This window comes from Pelmatolapia mariae, linkage group LG14 (genome assembly GCF_036321145.2).
Source record: "Pelmatolapia mariae isolate MD_Pm_ZW linkage group LG14, Pm_UMD_F_2, whole genome shotgun sequence".
NCBI lineage: Eukaryota > Metazoa > Chordata > Actinopteri > Cichliformes > Cichlidae > Pelmatolapia > Pelmatolapia mariae.
The window spans coordinates 13338700-13357227 of NC_086239.1; the positions used below are offsets into that span (position 1 = coordinate 13338700).

At 43.2% G+C, this 18528-nt stretch overlaps 1 protein-coding gene across 5 annotated transcripts in view; it reads right to left on the reverse strand.

The window, feature by feature from the left end:
* The window catches only part of mecom (MDS1 and EVI1 complex locus), a 126106-nt gene that overhangs the window by 96010 nt on the left and 11568 nt on the right, over positions 1-18528 (reverse strand). The gene's annotated exons all lie outside the window — the stretch shown is intronic.

The following is an 18528-nucleotide window of genomic DNA, read 5'->3' on the forward strand; positions in this document are numbered from 1 at the left end:
ATGATTGCTGGAAGGCTAACATTCAGCCCTGTGCTCCGAGCAACAAAATCCCCCTCGGAGCACTGAAGCTGTTTATGTTATTTGTTATGGATGTCAATTTCCCTCTATTTAGGAGGTGATTTAACTGGACAATACAGTAGGACTGTGGTCTTGTATGGGGATTGTTGTCTTCCTGTGTAACACACTACACAGCACTGCATGGGAGTCCAGGCATAAACATTATCGGGCCCTGTGAGGACTGAGGGAGGCTCATATTTACCTCTTGAATATGAAACTCTTATATATTTTTATTGTACTTTTAAAAAAGTGTCATAAATTATTATCATAAGAAACAATTTACTAAAAATTTCTAAAGTGTAGCTAGAATTTGGTGTAAATTAAATTGTTTAGATGATACATCTGATGATACATCAAAAAGCTTCTTCTTTTTTTTATTCAAATTCACTTGAAAGGTGTTTCATGGAGGTGAGGGAATCGGAGTGTTCGTGTGTGTGTGTTTGTGTGTGTGTGTGGAGTGGGAGGTGGGCATAAATGCAGAGTGACAGCTGCCAAATGACAGTGAGATTAAGGTGGGAATGCAGAGGGACAATGAGAGAAGGAGAGGGACATGACAGTAACAGCAGCTCAGATTAGACTGAGAACACACATGCACATGCACACAGCAACACATACACACAATCAAAAACACATCACTGACAATCCATCTCCTCGTTCAGGGGGAATAGACGGGAAATGCCAACTTGTAACAAGTGTTCAGCGTTCCATGCAGACGGGATACAAGAAATCCCCCCCATTTCTTTTTTTGCTAAATTAAATTGAACAGGAAATCTAAGCAGAGCCACATGGCATTGCTTAATGACTGACATTTTGTTTAAGAACCATTCATAATGACCTGGTTTAAATTTAAATACTTGGTGTTTATTTCACACTGAACTGCCAATATTCACCAATGCAAAATTCCAAAGTGCTTGAGTGACTTGGGACTGTTGACTTCATGCTTCCCCCCTCCCCTCCTCTACGGTTACATACATATTTGGATTGACATGACTGTGGAATTAATGACAGATTGCCTGAACGCAGCCGCAAGTATAAAGTAAAGCAGAAATCTGTTACACGAATGAATTCAATATAACAGTATTCATATAAGTCACTTTAAATCCTTGAAACATTTTAGTTCAACTTCATCAAAAGACAGTTGTCATACTCAGCTGAACTTCCTCGTATTTTACCAGTTTAATATGAGGATCTTATTATCTCTAACATCTGATTATGTTTATGTAAAGAAATGTGAGCTTGATTTCAGAGTCAGCATGCAAATGAAGACAATATAACAGGGGTGTTAGTGCTTCTATAGTGAAAAAGGGGCATTGATTTAAGAACTTTATTGACTTGGGAAATAAAGCAATTACAAATCACAACAGCCAAAACACTAATTTACTTTTGAATTACTTGATACTTTCACTTGTGGTAAAAAAAAAAAAAAAGGGCTGGCATTGGAAAGCATCCCCCAAAGACATTAAAGTGTTTCCATCAATTAATAATCACCTCATTTTACCCCGCTGCACGCACCCATGAAGTCGGAAATCAATCAGGGTCTACTTTTTTCATATTGATGGACTGAGTGAAAGAAGGCTAACTCTCAACTAACAATACCGCAACCGTGTACATAGATGGAAATCAATTGTAATTAAAACTGTACAAGTGTTCTGCTTTATACACTCAAAGACTGCGTCGGTCATTAAAAAACATTTTCATCAGTTATCAGTTAAACGTTTAAAATTAAGTCCATGGCTTCTGCCTCCTTTGGGATAGCACTCTCACACAGCAAATTTACCCGTGCTTGCTTTGCAATCAAAAGCCGGCTGAATTAAGTATCAAACCATTTAATGTTACGTGTCACCCTCCAAAACGATCTATATTAGAAGCACTTAATTAAACTTTCAAATTCAAATGTACTAATCAGTTTGCGGCAGAGTGGGCACTTGCTTTTCCCACATGAAACGCCACGGCTGGCCAGCCTGGTCCGCTGCCTGCTCATTAACATGAAGGTGCGATTTGCATTTCCTGATGGACTGTTTAGTTTTTAATATCCTTTTTTCTGCTCTTGCATCAATCACGGAAGAGGCAGGCCACCATAGGCCACTATTAACCCCCCAAATCTGCCACAAAACAAATACTACAAGAGTTCACTAATTTGGAGATCAAAAAGCCACTTGTCCATTATATAATTGAAAATGAAGGTGGAGTGTTGCACTTCTGAAGAGCTCTATAATTACCAGCTGTTAATTGCACACTTGTGGTGTCTCACTTTTAATTAAAAAGAGCGGCTCGTTGCTGTATGATAAGCAACGGTGGAGAGGCGGCGGTTTAATCAACAAAGCGAGAGGAATTTGTTTCTGCTGTGGCCAGCAGCGGGCTGAAGAAATCTTCAAATAACCCAGGGAGATTAAAATATGTCCATTAGGACCAGTCAGGTTTTATTTGGGGTGGCAGGAGCGAGGTGCATTTGAAGTCGTCCCGCTGCAGAGTCCTCAGAGAAGCGCGGCTGGGGGTGTGGGTCTAATCAGTCCGCTGCTGGCCCTGAGCGTTCAAGTGGAGGAATTGGACCCCGCTGGTGGTGAGGGAAGGAGGAGAGGAAAGGCGGGAGCGAAGGATGGATAGAGGGAGGGTGCGAAGGAAACATAGCAAGGGAAGGAAAAGGAGCCCATTCGCTCTCGCTTTGCACTTTCTCCTTTCCTGCCTCAAGCTGTTGCGTGACTTTGTTTCACACCGAGAGACAATGAGCCACAAATGTCTTTAAACTACATATCTTGCACTTCAAGTTGGCTGTTTGCTTCACACATTAGTCAAGAAAGACAGCCTGCTAATCTTTACAAGCAGAGCTATCTCCCTGCAGGATGTGTCAGTGCCCTTAGACAATACACAAGCAACCTCAGGGCCTTTGGACACCCTTTCCAACTATTCTGTGAACTCCAGCGGCACACTGAGAACCAAGAAACAAGCAAACAACAAAAGACACAACTTCTGCACTTGATGGTCCCAGCATTTGGTTATAACTCACACAGTGTTTATATGAAAGAGACAGTTACCTTGGTCAGCAGCTCTGGGCTACTGCCAGGCACTTGGAGGACCATTCGCATATAGGACATGATTACATGAGTGTGATAACCTCATTCAGCCGTTCTCTGACCCCTTTGCTCCCTCACTGATAAAACTGTCTGCCAGGAAGTGTCCTTCGTTACACTTCCTCCTTCTCATGCTCAATCAACACCTGTCACCACGGTGATCGGTGGTTCGATACAAAAGTATTACCAAAAGATGCTACTTCACATTTCCGTAAGGTATAAAAATACCTAGACGAAAGCTGAGACGTGTTATACATTAAATCTGTTTTGGATTAAGTGTGTAAAATGTAGATCTGAGAACTAATAACAGAATCACTAGGGGCTTCCCAGGCCCCCTGAGTGTCGCAACTCTCTTAGATAAAGGCCTCTGGGTTTATCTAAGGAAACAGTCGCTTGGGCGAGGATGGTCTGGCCTCACTGACAGATTAGTCCAGCCCAGGCCCACTTCCTGCCCGCTGAGGACACTAATTAGAAGGAAGGACTGACACCACAATAAGAGCTGACAGTTGAGTGCACTTAGCACAGCTTCACACAATCCGCTGCTGTATTAGTACAGCAGCCACGCCGAGCCATAAATTTCATCACATTAGCTGGTGCTTATCTGATGTGACAAAGTCAACCTGGATGTTATTTGGACAGAAAAGTACAAGGGCATTTGTGGGGTGTTGATTTATCAGTGGAAGTATGCGAAGCGTTTCATTGGAAATTGTATCAACCGTACACTCTCTCTCTGCCTCCCAGCCTTACACGCCTCTGTCTCACACATGCACACAACAGAAGGAGACAAAAGTCATTGTGAGGCTGGCCAGTTCCCAGTGTTAATGACATCCTGTTTACAAACACATTGAGCAGCATCACGAGGGTCAGGGTCAATCGCGCCCTCTCACTCCTTCTGTCTGAGTCTTATATCTGACCCCATCTATTCAAATGACCTTTGAACTAATAAGGCGATGCGAGTAGCTACTTCTTCAAAAACTCTGAACACTTCAAAAAAGAAAAAAACAAAAACAAAGAGTAGCTCAACTTCCACCGCGCCGCTGCAAAAAACTGGAACGAAAAGCATGTACTGGCATAAAACACAATGTAAGAATAGATTTGAAAAACACCGCTACATGTGCATGAACCCAACCGCATACACACACACACACACACACACACACGCACACACACACACACACACACACACACACACACACACACACACACACACACACACACACAAACACCACTATTATTATAATCCCCGAATCACCAAATGAAGGAAAAATGTGCTATTACCCAAAGGGCGAATTTACAATACAGTTACACATACGTGCGTGTAATCGGCTGAGCTGTTTTACAACACCAGCATGAGCTGAGCTATTGTTTTATTTTGAGAGGTGCTGGCTGTTATTGGATTGTTTTACACTAGCTGGGAGAATTTTATTCCAGAGGCGCTCTGTGTGGTGTGGAGTGCGTTCGAATGAGTCAGATACAGAGAGAGAAAGAGTGGATGCAGAGAGAGAAGTGTGTATGCACATGTGTGGCACTCTTGAACCTATCGACATTAGCCGAGTTTGTGTTGTGGGCGCTGAGCTTCTGTTGGTATTTATTCATCAGGAAGCTAATGTCTCCCCTGCTGAGGTCCTGCAGGGGTCCTTGGATTCAGGTGGTTGTTCAGCACGCTAACCCAAAGATAAACTAATGAAACATACTACCCTTAAAACATTGTCAAGAGAAAATTTGGCCTCTTTTATTTCCTCACTACGGGTTTATCATCTTGGGGTAAAATTTAGACTGCCTTGACATCTGCTTATATCTATACTTTCATGTTCCTCTGCATGCATTGCTAAGGTGAACACGCAGAATATGGAAGTAGGAAAGCGGGTATTATCTGGTGTTCTCTGTGGCTGTGCCAGCGGGTGGTGCAGTACGTCAGCGGGACTCGAGCACCACAATGTGCCTGTCAGTCTGTGGGACATCCCAAAGGAGAAGGGCAAAAGGCAGCCCCCGCCAACCTCGCCCATCCATCATCATGACACTATAAGCTGCAGTCATGGGAAACCCACTACTGGCCAGTCGCTTTGGACCAGAGCTAGTAGGGGATGGGGAGACGAGACTCGCCATCCATTAAAAACACATTGTTTTGTTTATTATAACTAGTTAATGAGGTTGAAGTGAAGCCTCGCTTTGTTTTTCAAACACTTCCAGAGGGGATTTGGAGGCAGGAGGCCCTATTGCTGGGTTCATAAGAGCCTGGGTGTTTTATAATGGATGGTCTATAGATTTTATGAGAACGGAGTTGGCCATGTTCAGAGCGAGATCCTTGGTTCTTGTAAAACAAGTCGTTTTCAGGGCTTTTCTCCATATGCTGAGCTCAGAATGAAACTTTCTCTTCAGCTTGCCATCACTCCTTCGCTTATCGTTCTGTGCAAGTATCCAAGCGCGCTCTTGTTTTGGACAGTTAAGCCAAAAATCAACAACAGGCATAACTCCTTAACAACAGTGGCCAGCAACCGCAAATCAAAAATCTATATTTTAAAGGACATATTGCATATTATGTTAACAGGAGACAATACTTCTGGTCCAGGAAAGATGCATTTTACAAGATTAGAAAAATAAACAGGAACAGAAATGAAGGGAGGAATAAAAAGTAGAGTAGCCTAGGTTAGCAGCATGAGCATCAGAGGCACGCCTGTCTCCCTGTCTTATTGACACAGGGAGACAGCCCACTCCCTGTCCGGCCACAGCAGGGGCCCAAGCTGCCTGCCGACACGTCTGCTTTAATTGTTAGTATTAAATCACTTGCACTTCAGCTCAAGATGCTATCTGTCAGCCGTTAAGATCTTTTTACAGTAGCAAGTGTGCACTGCTTAAATGAGAAACACCCTAGAGTACACACATATTCCCTGCAAGTCTCACCCACAGACAGTGTGACACGTGAGCACGTGTACAGACATCTAGTTAGGGAAACACTCGTACGCGCACATGCACAAACACTTTCGTTGGACTGATTGCCGGTGGAGTGGTCAGACAGGCAGTGGGACTCTACCCCACCCTTACAGCCAGCCACCCGTCAGTCACCAAGCACACCACACCACCAGCTACACCACCAGCTGTTTGCTTTAGGAAGGCGGCTCAAAGCCAATTAAAATACACTTAGAGTCGTGTCCGACTTGTGTTTGGAAAGATAATATGTGTCCAGGAGTCCAGTCAACACAGCGTAAGCAAGCAGGCAGGAGGGGAGCACTCTGCATCATTGTTTCAAAATGCACTGTGTCATTTTTGCACGGACAAGATACTTATCTTTGACTCGAGGCAAAGCAGAAAAACAGGCGTGCACTTGATGCCAGCTTTTTTATCCCCTCCAGAAAGAATAATATTTTCTTTGATTTCATGGTTCAGCAGATGTTTATGTTACTTTAAAAATATCTGCTTGTGCATTAGGTCATATATAGATATCCCCTTTACTGTCAGATCATTGGCACACTTTGGACTTTATTTCTTGTACATTCCACAAAAAAAGAGAGACTAAAGGTGTGACTGAAAACATTAATCAAAAAATTAGTAGCCTAATAAATAAATGTGAAACATATGGGGTTATTAAATGTCACACTGAGGCGGGCAATATTAAGGTAGTGGGAGAGTAACACACACATGCACACACACACACACACTCACAGACGCAGAAAGAACAGGGTGCTGATATGAGTGGTGGTGAGTGGCGAGCAGAGACGGGAGCTCCATGTCTGTTCAGTGTGTTTTAAGAGTGTTTAAATGAGTGAAAAGCCAGTTATGGCTTCCAGATGGGGGCCGGTTTGATCCGGATCATTCTGACAGGCCTGGACTTTGATGTGCTGCTGCCTATTACTGACATTACAGGGAGACAGGCATATTTCTCCCTAATCACTTCCAACTCCTCCACCAGTTCCTCGTATTGCCTGCACCAGCGAGCCACACTGGAACGACAGTGGGAGTCTGTGTGCATGAGCGTGGGTAGAAGTATGCGATCACTGTGTGTCGACAGAGAGTGCCTTTGCTGTTCGCATAAGCTGAGCCACCTCTAAATGCATGAATAAGAGAAAAGATGTACACCTGCCTGATTTTAAATAGGTGGTGAAGTTAGCATTGTTGGGTGTACACTCCCATTCATAAGCGAGTTTTGCAGCATGTCAGCATTAATGCTCAGGTTGTATATCAACCTGATTTTGAATGTCCTCCTGACATTATAGACCTACACTTAGAACTAAAAAGCAAGGGAGAAGCCCAGGGAGCACAGTATAATGGCTTCATTTATGCTGGGGGGGGGGGGGGATTCCCTTGGAAACATCCATCTTGTCAGGCAGGTTAAATATAGTCCAGACAGACAGAAGGGAATAATTCCTCCACTTCCCTCTCCACCCTCACCAGTAAGCCCACTGGAAGTCATTTCTCAGTGACCACAGAAGAGGAGGACCAAAGGGGAAAAGGAGCGCCACTCTGCTTCTCACTAATCACTCTCTGACCCCAAGACCACCCCTCTACTACCCCTGGCAAGTCTCTTCTTTTCCTCCTCCTCCTTCTCCTCCTCCTCATCTTCTAGTTTTTTGGTGGGCTGTGGAGAGGGATGAAGAGTGGAGGAGTGAATCAGCCCGAAGTTCCCCTCTTTATCTCCCAAAGGCAAGGGAATGCCAAGGGGCCGGCACTTTGGAATCCACTGTTTTGTCTGTTTCTTGGGGAGAGGTGGGCTGAGTCCACTTGGAGCAGCACAGCAAATCTGGAGGGCCCTTAAGCAGACAATGGCGTAGGCCTCAGACAATGCGAGTCCTTGATGAGGGATCTGTGGAGAGGTGCAGGTGTCTGAGGTGAAGAGCAGTCTCTCAGGCTTGACCCACTTATCTTACTTATCTCCAGCAGCTCTTCTCTTCTCTTCTCTTCTCTTCTCTTCTCTTCTCTTCTCTTCTCTTCTCTTCTCTTCTCTTCTCTTCTCTTCATCACATTTCTCCAAACAACACATCCAGATTCTTAAAATGTAAGTCTAAAATGGCCATTTCACTATACTTAGATTTGCCATATACCTATCCAGAGATCTGGCTGCAGATACTAGCTTACTCATTTCAGGGAGGGAGACAGGAAAGGGCCTCTGACCCCAGGGCTTCACTCTATGTCCTTGGTAATTGCACCCCACCATACTTTGTGCCGGAAAAAGCACACATCTAAATAAACCCTGTCAAACCATGCTGTCCATCTGCCGGCAGATAAGATGAAGAAAATAAGGCATGTTCCATAAACACAAACATTGGGGATCACAAATCAGCAGTGACAGTCGCCACAACCATAAATTAGCCTCAGAGGCCATTTTTAGCATTTAAGTTCGACAGAGAGGACAGTGAAAGAAGAGAACAACCTACTCCTTAAAATCTCATCACTGCTGTCGCTGTGGGTTCAGCACCATGAAACAACACTGGGATAGTATCTACATGAGCTACAGAGGGAAACTGGGTTACCCAGCAGGCAAGGGTTACTTCAGTGAGGAGCAGCAGAGATGCAAAGAAAGAACTGCTCAAGGCCCCCTAGTGGAAATGATTCAACTATTTCTTTCTTTCTTTTTTCCTTTTTTCTTTTTTTTTTTTTTTTGCAGATATTAATTTCAGACATAATTCTGTGCCCAGAGTTGTATGTGAAAGTCTCTTGTTTGTCCTATGTCATAATGTGGAGTAATTGGCAGAAATGCACAGTTTGCATAGTGCCTGTACAGCCAACAAAATAATAAAAATAAGTTTTATGTATATATATATATATATACATACATATAAAATAAGGGAAATATATGACTGTATTTTGTAGTTTTTGTAGTTCCCACCTCTAAATTATACTTTAAATGTTCTGGCATATTGTGGAATATATTATCCAGAATAACAAATGAATTTCTCAGACATTCATTTCCCAATGTTTTGCCTTAATATTACATGGGTAAGAGCCTCTGGGAAGACATTACCTTTGTGCAGGAGCTCTCGCAACATGAAATGACAAATCGACAACGGCATCGCAGCAGCCTCTCAAGAGCGTGCGTGTATTACACTGCTCTAACTCTCCAGGTTGGAACATGCCGTGTCTGAAATTTCACACCCAGATTTATCTCATTTTCTCAACTTATTTTCATATCTATTTTCTTTTCTTTCTAGATTGGGAAGTAAATAAAGCCACGGGGCCCCGTGCATAGTAACATCAGCTGGAATTGCCGCATTAAAAATGCAGGCGAGGTGCAGCCTGAGCCATCCTCCTGGATTTGGGCAAATTCAGCTGATGCAAAACAAGGAATTAATTTGAGGGGAGCGGCTTGCGTGCTGAGCTTGGCGCTCTGACAAAGATGAATGGCATCATTCCAAGCGAATGGTAATTTTACTTTTTGTGACAGTGCTTTAGAGCAAAAGCGACTCTGAACGCACAAAGCATTTGCAATCCCATTGAGGGCCCTTGGTACCTGCCTATCAGACACTGCACATTGTTTACCAATCATCTGATATTGATTGGTTTCAGACTAAAGTTTGAAGATGAATTGGAGTGGGAGAAGGTTAAGTCCTAACCTTGAAAGATTTAGTGTCTATTCAGCCCGCGTGTAGGACTCTCCTCCGCTCACTCGGAGAATAGAGAACTTTTAAATTCAATAGGGGGTGGGAGACACAAAACGTGTCACATTCACCAAGTGAATCCACTGGAAGAAACGCAGAAGAACACCCAAAAAGCATAATCTTTCTCCCCAGTTGATAGAAATGGTAATTGCATGTGTGGGATAATACTTTGAAGCCAAGGCCTCGGTCGGACAGACCGCCTATTTAGGTTAAAAAAGGGGCAACAAAACAGCTCCTTCTTAACGCTTTTGTTCACTTCTCCACTCTTTTAAATGTTTACTGAAAAAGAACCTTCAAATCCACTCTCCATCTCCTTCACAATGTGGCACCTATCACTCTTGGGTGCACGGGCACATTGTACTATGTGAATCATTGATATGTAGCGATCATTCCCATGAATCATTTTCTATTTAACATTCAGATTCTCAGGAATCCGATTTTCATCCTCTTGACGTGGACAAAAACATTTTGTGACATTAAAGACACCATTTTAATACTGTTACTTTGTTCCAAAACGGACTGCATGGAATTGCTTAGAAATATCACCAGGACAGTGAACACCATAGGCGAGATGAAACCACTCTTTAAATCTAAACCCTCAGTTGATCTGCGTCTACTTTAGTTGGTACTCTGAAGCTCTCGGAGACGCACACAAATGATAGAGCACCACAGGACGTAAGAAGCATCCAATTTAACATGCTGCACAACTTATGTTACTTTCGTATTTTCACATTTTGTCAGAGCCACGAGTACACTGGTACAAGAAGTCCACTCAGGTTGTTGGGATGTACTATCTCCCAGCTTGAGGTTGGTGCTCTAAATGGACCACTGGGCTACTCATCACAGCTGGGCCACGCCACTTAGCTTCCTCCTCCTCTCCCCATCCAGCCGACAGCTCCTCTGGTCTACTCCGAGGCCCTCTAACCCACTCGACTTCCCGTCACAGCACAGAAAAGGCGCAGGCAGCACTAACCCCACAAGATTCCCAGGTCAGAGGTTGCGTTTAGAGAGTGTACGCATGCCTTGTGGAGTGATGTGGAGAATGGAGAGCAAACACCATTCCTGGGCCCATAAAGCGAATTGTTCTGTTATGCATTAAACATCCCTCTTGCAGCACTGAAGTAGCAGCGCTAAAGAAAGAGCTAGTCCATCTCAAACGATGTCTAAAAAGTAGGAATAGTTGATAAAAAAAAAAATCATAATCAATAATCAAATTCAATGGCAATGTCAGTTTTCAAAACATGTTAGTCAAACATGCCTCTGTGTACTGCATATGTTAGAACCTTGTAGTTTTTTTTTTTTACAGGGCCCCAACTGCTGACAGGAAATAGTCAAAGCTTATGGGCTGGAGAGGGCAGCTTAGGATGCAGGTGTGTCCGTCATGACACAGACACTGATGAGCAGAGCAACAGAAGGCAGACAGAAAAGGAGAGCAGGGCTAAGGGTCTGATGGCTACTGTAAATCAACCTGAAACAAGTATTTAGACCCGCTGGGGGAAACCCACGTGCCCTGCTACAATAGTAGCAGAGATCATGACTGATGCTCTTTAACTCAACAAGTGGGAGACCCAAAGCCAAGTTTAATGCCAGACTAAGTAGAATCAGCTAAAAAAAAACAACATATATAATAAAAAAATATAATTAAAAAAAGGCTATAGCCTCCTAAGTCTTTATTTCCCTTTACCCTCCTATCACATTGGTGTTGAACTGGTAATTAATGCTAATTAATTATGCTTGGCCCCATTTTGGGAGTCAACTTTGAACAATAGTGTCCACTTATTAGAAATCGTCATAAAACGATCCTCAAATATCCAATGTGGGGCTCAGGTAACACAAGCAGTAAAACCCACAGTTTTATACATTTAAGTGTTACTGACAAAGAAACTCAAAGGTTATTCCAAGCTAGTGATGGTGTAAGCACACATGCACAAACACACAAATACACACACACATGCACACCCTGAGGCCTCGGGGCTTAGCTAACCCTAGCAGCCTGGCCGTCAGCCCTCATCCCTGAATACGAGCAGCACTTAAACTTTCCCCTTTTCAAACAGCAGAGCACAAAGAGAGGACCACATCAGTAGCCTGCTGATCATCCCCACAGACGGCTGAGCACGGACAACAGGCAGGTCCCTGGGCACGTCCCCACATAATGTCCTCATGTCCCCCCGTCCCACTTGCAGTGGTTAAAGCCTGTAGCCCGTGTATATGCCGTTCTCTCTCATGTGAGACTAGATAAATGACAATTCTTTCGAACAGGGCAGTTAGAAGAAGTGGGGGCTTTAGGGTGATGGTCGGGGGGGTGGGGGGCTTGCTGCAGCTGCCCCACTGGCCATGTCCACCCCTTGAATCCCCAAACCACCCACCACCACCCCCTCAGCAGCAGGTTTCTCCCTACAGAGTAAGAAAAAAAAAACACGCTTCATTACGTCCTCTCTCCCCAGAGCAGCTAGGGGCCTTTCAGTGCAGATAAGCCTCTTAGACATGAAGTAGTGCTCAGAGCAGCATTTGAGTGACAGCAGGAAGGTTTAGCCATTCAGTGGACAATGCTCACATTCTCTGGCTTTAATCTAGGAGGCGGACAATGATCTGTTTTTTAAGGCCTCATCTCCTCTGCTTTTCCCACAGCAGTAGGTGACTGGCACAAGGAAGAGAAAAAGAGACAGAGCGGGCTGAGGGCCGGCTGGGAGAGCACGCTGCTATCTCTCAAGGCCTCATGTTTCCTTGATAGCCCAGACTGAGGTGAGACAAGAGGTATTGGTGGTGGTGGTGTTGGGCGTGTAAAGTTGATGGAAGGCAAAGTACATCAATCACACACACACACACACACACACACACACACACACACACGCACGCACACACGCACGCATGGGCCCAAACAATCACTCTGTGATGGTTGAGTGCGTCTGTGTGACAGACAGGCAGGTGAGAGGCCTGCTGGTGACGTGGCTTAGCGCAGAGCTTTGTCATTCTTATCTGCTCTGACCACTGACATCCATCCCTCCTCAGTTATTGTGCGCGCCTCTATGATGTATTTATACAAACGCTAATGCACAGGCAACTGAGGGAAAAGAAGTTCGACAGTGTGAAAAGATATCCAAACAAAAACATTTGTTTTGGTTTAATGAAACAATGTAACCCCGCGACCCCGTGGCCCCTAATGTGCTTTGATGACATCATGGATTATATAATCTACGCCAACCCTTTATGAAAGTGAGAGCTAATTCTGCTTGCCAATGAAAATTGTTTTTTTTTCTTTTTAAATCTCAGAATATATCAACAATATGTGAAGCCATCTATATAGTATTCATTTGGTGCTAATTTGGATCAGCTCTGCTGTTGACTGAACCTAATCTCATATATACCAGCCACAAAAGACTCCTCTTCTTGCTGCCACTATCTAGTATTTGGACCTTTTTTTAAGTACTAAAGGTCAAGTAAATAATGTACTGCTGTTGTGAAATCTAACTCACTCTACATTTGCTATATATATTTAAATCAATTTCAATTTCAAGTGAATTCAGAGATAGAATATGAGATGCTATTAGCAAATCACATATTTATCCAGTCACGTATACCATTTATAAGTAAGGCTTTTGCAACCATATATGCGTTGCAATGAAATGAAGTACATCTGAAGAACAAGTAAGAAACAGTCCAGAGTCAAACTGAAGAAATAATACACACAGGAGCTTGGTGGAATCACCTCACACTCCAAACTGCTATACAAGGAGTATAAACATCCACACCTCATCTACAATAAACAGACACTGCCTAGAGTGAGAAAGCCATCCAAGTAGACATTTCCGTGTCCGTGTGTGTGTGTGTGTGAGTTTGTATCTCTGTATGGAGAACAGGGTTTTATAAAACCTCTTCAGTATCAGTCACTGGGCTGCGTATTACTGGATTCTTCCTACAGTGTAGCTCGTTGTATCTAAACATGGCAGTACCCATAACTGTGAGAAAAAATTAAACAAGACTTTGTAAAAAAGATGTATGGACTTAAACTTTGCATATTTACTAGGTTACTACTGAATACTTGCAGTCTAATAATATTTCTGAAAACATTTCCTCAGCAAATTCAGATTCAACAAACAGCTTGACAAATTCAGAGCCGGATGAGGTAATATTGTAACCATCCAGAAAGGTGTAAGATGTTGTTTGTTGAACAGCAAAGTGAGATTTTATATACTTCCTGACACTCTGAATGAACACATGCATTTCTGTTTGACAATTAAATCTTACCAGGAGAGGAAAATAAATAAATAAATAGTAGCTTATGGATTCAACATCCACACATGTTTCAAATTGCACAATGACATTTAAGGCTGGTGTTTCAGGGCACTGGGTTAAGGATCTCATACTCTCAGATTCAGGTCAGACCATATGTAAATTTGAAATATGGCCATCCTCTAATCAGCAGTGAGCGAGCACGGGTGTGCATGCACGTTTTTCACAACCACTAGGCAAAAATCCCCATCAGCCACTCAGCATGTCCACAGCACCTCATCCCCTACTTTCCTCTCTTCTCTTACAACTTTTCTCCCATTAATCTCACACACCTCATCACAGTCCAAGCACCTCAACCCCCCCCAAAATCTCATATCCTCCACACACCTTTACCTCCTTTCTGGGCTCAGCCACAGCTCTGAAATCCCACAACTAATAAGTCCCTTGCATGCTCTGTACGACTGGACTTAACAGTGGCAACAGCCACTGCAACCACATATGGTAACATTATTTATGACCACAGTTCCAATTGTTTGTGTGTATGCATGTGTGTTTCTTCACATGAATGTTATTTTTCAATATAAATTGCCCTGAGATACCTGATCTGTGGCTGTGCATCCTAACGGCTAATGTGAATTGATCTGATGGGGAGCGGCAGAAAAAACACGTGTTACAGGACACGCATGCAAGAAACAGACAAGGCCATCCAAGAAATTCCAGATCAATCCAGAGACCTGAAATGAGAAGGTCTTATTCCAGAAATGTGTGGTTTAAAAAAAGGAACTGTGAAAGAGAAAAAAAATGCTTTCAAGTAGATGATAGACGAATCAGAAGACAGACAGAAACAGATTGGCCAATTAAACAAACATACAGAGACAGATCATTACATTACATGGACAGACTGGCATGGCAGGGACTGAGACAATGGGCCCCTTCAGCATACTACTGAGTGTTTATGTCCCCCGTCAGTCTGCATCACCAGTGTCCCCCTGACTGCTTGCAGCTGACACACACAGACACACACACGTGCACAGGCACACACACATCTCTGACCTCCCAGGCTGAACTCGAGCGTGCACACATACACACTCGCGCTTTGCTTTCTGTCACACGTCAACGTATCATGTCCCATGTAGGCTCAAAGCCCCACGTCAGAGTCTCTGCATGCGAGTGTGTTTGAAAGAGAGAAAGACAGAGGGTGTGCGTCCGCATGTGTGTGTGTGAGTAAATGAGGATGAATGAATGAATGGGCTTCTGTTGGACTGCTCCTAATGACTTTATTTTGAGATGTTGTGTTTCATGTCAGGAAACACCAGTCATGTATGCTGCCAGAAGCACCTAAGTTTAGTGTACCATGTGACCTCTCATCCTCAAAGCTCGATTCCAACCATCCAAACTCTTTGCCTTTCCTTCTTTTCTTTTTTTTTTAGTTTATACGTATGAAGTGGAGTTGGCGATCATTGATACAAAACTCTAAAGGAGAGCTTTCTGTCATGTTCCACTACCCCCTATCCCTCTGTTACTTGTGTTTCATTTCCTCCTAAAATCGCATTAGTCTTCTTCATTATCTTACTTTTCTATACCCATTGTCCCCCCCTGTTTTCCTGCCCTCGTTTCCCTCCTCCTGCATTCTGATACCAGAGCATAAAACACACCAAACGTTTTCACTGGAGCTGGGTAATGAGGCAGACCTTTGACCTTGCCTTGATGACTTCCATACCTGTGCATGTGTGTGTGCGTTTGTGTGTATGTGTGTCTGCAGCTGGCGGCTGACAGCGACATGACTAATGAGGGCTTGGGACAGAAATAATAGGTGGGAATTATAACACAAAAAGGGTACAAGTGAAAAGGAAAAGGAAGAACAAATGACAGAGCAGTGCACAGGACAAGGGGAAGGTAAAGAGAAGAAAACAGAGGAGGAAAGAAAGTTTAAGATATCAAGAAGAGTTGAAATAATTAGAAAAGTACGGTCTGTGGGCAATAAAGGGGCCACGGAGAAAGAGGTTAGCGGTGTTTTACACAGAATCAACACTGCTGACACTGCTTAGCCAGGGCTCTTTGAATTATATGTGGATTTAGTGAGAGGCTGTTCAAGTTATTGTATTGTAAATTACTGCAGTGGTACCTTAAGAAATATTGTTGGAGACGTACAGACCCTTAAGTAGTTGAACACCTTTCATAGAAACCATAGCTTTAAGACACAGAATTATAGCTAGCTAGATAAGTTTAACAATGTTTTAACAATGATGTGCAAAACTGTAGTAAAAGTGGCTCAACATTACTTGAACTTTTACTATCATGTGTAACACATGGGCTTTCTCAAAGAATCATGGTCTTTCTATAATTGTGTCAAATAAATCAAAGTACCCAAATGGTCACTACACATCTTTATAAAAAGCAGCTTTTAAAATCCTCCATCATTTAAAATGGAGGTCCAAATAAGAAATCTTCTGTTAAAAAGGAGGGATTTTTCAAATCAATGGGCTCAGATAGACAGATAGCCAAGGATATTTGATCCAGGAGAGGAAATCGGGATTTGTGAAGCAGTATAACCTGGACAGCACATTTGGGTGTCTGGCAACCAGCTTGCAACTGTCGCACTCAAGGTCAAGGGTCACTGTGTGTAGACAGAGCAGAACTTCATAATTATACATGATAAATGTAATCAGGCACAGGAAGCATTTCACTCAGCTATTTACTGGCTTAACCTTGTCAGATGTTCCAAGCTGCAGCCAAAATCGCACTGAAGCATCACATTAGTGGAGTATTAGCGCATTTGCTGCGTTCACAGCATTTACATGTAAAGTGAGCCATAGTTAATAGTACATAACAATTCTAGACTAACACTAATCAATTGTCTAGTTGTATGTTTGAAGGAATCCTTTTGCATAGGAACATAAGTGCAGATTTTAAGGTCCAGAGCTTGTTGTGATAATGATGCTATCTGGTCCAAAGATATCTCCTTAGTGAACCCTATGCTCCTGCTGGATCAGATCATTGCCCATAATGGCTGACTGCAGCCAGGGGGTCTTGACCCGCAGACACAAAACATGGCGCCAAGACAGGAGTGAGACATATGGACAAACAGACAGATAGACATTCAGACAGACATCCTGTCTCAAACCACAAATAGATACAACAATTAAATACAGTCTGGTCATTTTCATTTCACTGACCTCTGACCCTCACCTCCCACACATAAAGAGACAAATTACTTCTGCTGTTGGATTTGGCCAACATTTCCAGTGCAAGCGAACATGCAGTGTGAAGTCTGAGACAGCGGACATAAATCATACCTGTATTTGATCTGTGGGGGCCCTGGGCTAGCTGGCTGTGTGACAGCTAGCATACACCCTATGTCTCTGAATCCCCCAGGGGGTGGAATGGGTCACTTGTTTTGCAGGGCAATTGAATTTTCAGTGGTGTATAAATCTGGGGACAACTGTAGCGAGCAATTAGCTAATGAATGCTGAAAGTAGGGGAGGTGATTCGAACAAAGAGACGGTGGCTACAGTACTGCTGTTTGAACACAGTGAAGCTAATACTAATAAGCAAGACATGCACACACACACACATCGTGTAAAATGTAACTACATGATGTATTGAGTGAAAGTGACTGATTGGTGAAGGCGGCTGTACACGGAAGCTATCATTCACATTTTTAAATTTATAGAAGTTATTAGTGAAAGTAGCAACTCTCCTGCAGGCTGTGAGATGAAAAGTTTGTCACTGGTGAGTTTTGGCATTAGCTAGACTGGGTACAGGTACATGTTAAATGACATTCAATCTTCTTGCAAAGCGACACAAATTACTCTTACCAGAAAGACGGACCTAAATCAAAAGCTCGTGCTTATGCCTGCTTCACTGGCTTTGTTCACCAGTGCTTGCTGCATCACTGTGTAAACATACAGCAATGCTTATTCCACAAAAACATTACCAAAATTATATAGTATCATTCCTTGGTGTCCCGAGAGAGATTACTATGTTTCATCGGGAAGTGTCCTTCAAAGTTTCCACCATTGTAATTGTATGCTCTAGAGCTTAGACTTTGTTTTTTGCTTTTCAGAGCCAGTTTTAAAACCCCTGAGGTGGCTAGTCTCCAGGCTAGGCGAAATCAGAATTGCATTAGCACCCAAAGAGCATTTCATCAGAGCCAGCGGGGCTCTGTGGTCCAGAACACCTGTAATAGAGTTTCCCCTCTCACAGGCGCAAAAACATTTTAACTCCTTTTGTATGGGAGGTTTTCATGCTCCCGCCTGCGAGGAAATATGCTACAACTGATCAAATCAGGCCAAACAAATTGCATTTGTCAAGAGAAGGATCAAATCCGAGCACCCACAACAAACATTAGCGGCCCGATCTACACGGAATACCCTTGGCAGAGCGATAGTATTGGATTAACAAAGTAACATCGAATAAGAGAACAAAAAATATGTGTATAAATCCAAACTGACTTCTTTCCTTTGCTTTTCCCTTGCTGAATTGCTCCTCTGCGCAGTTAGGAATTACCACAGTCGCATGCAAAGAGATGTATTGGATTAGTGTGAATTCATCTAAAGAGATGCTGCAAGCCAATTTCAACA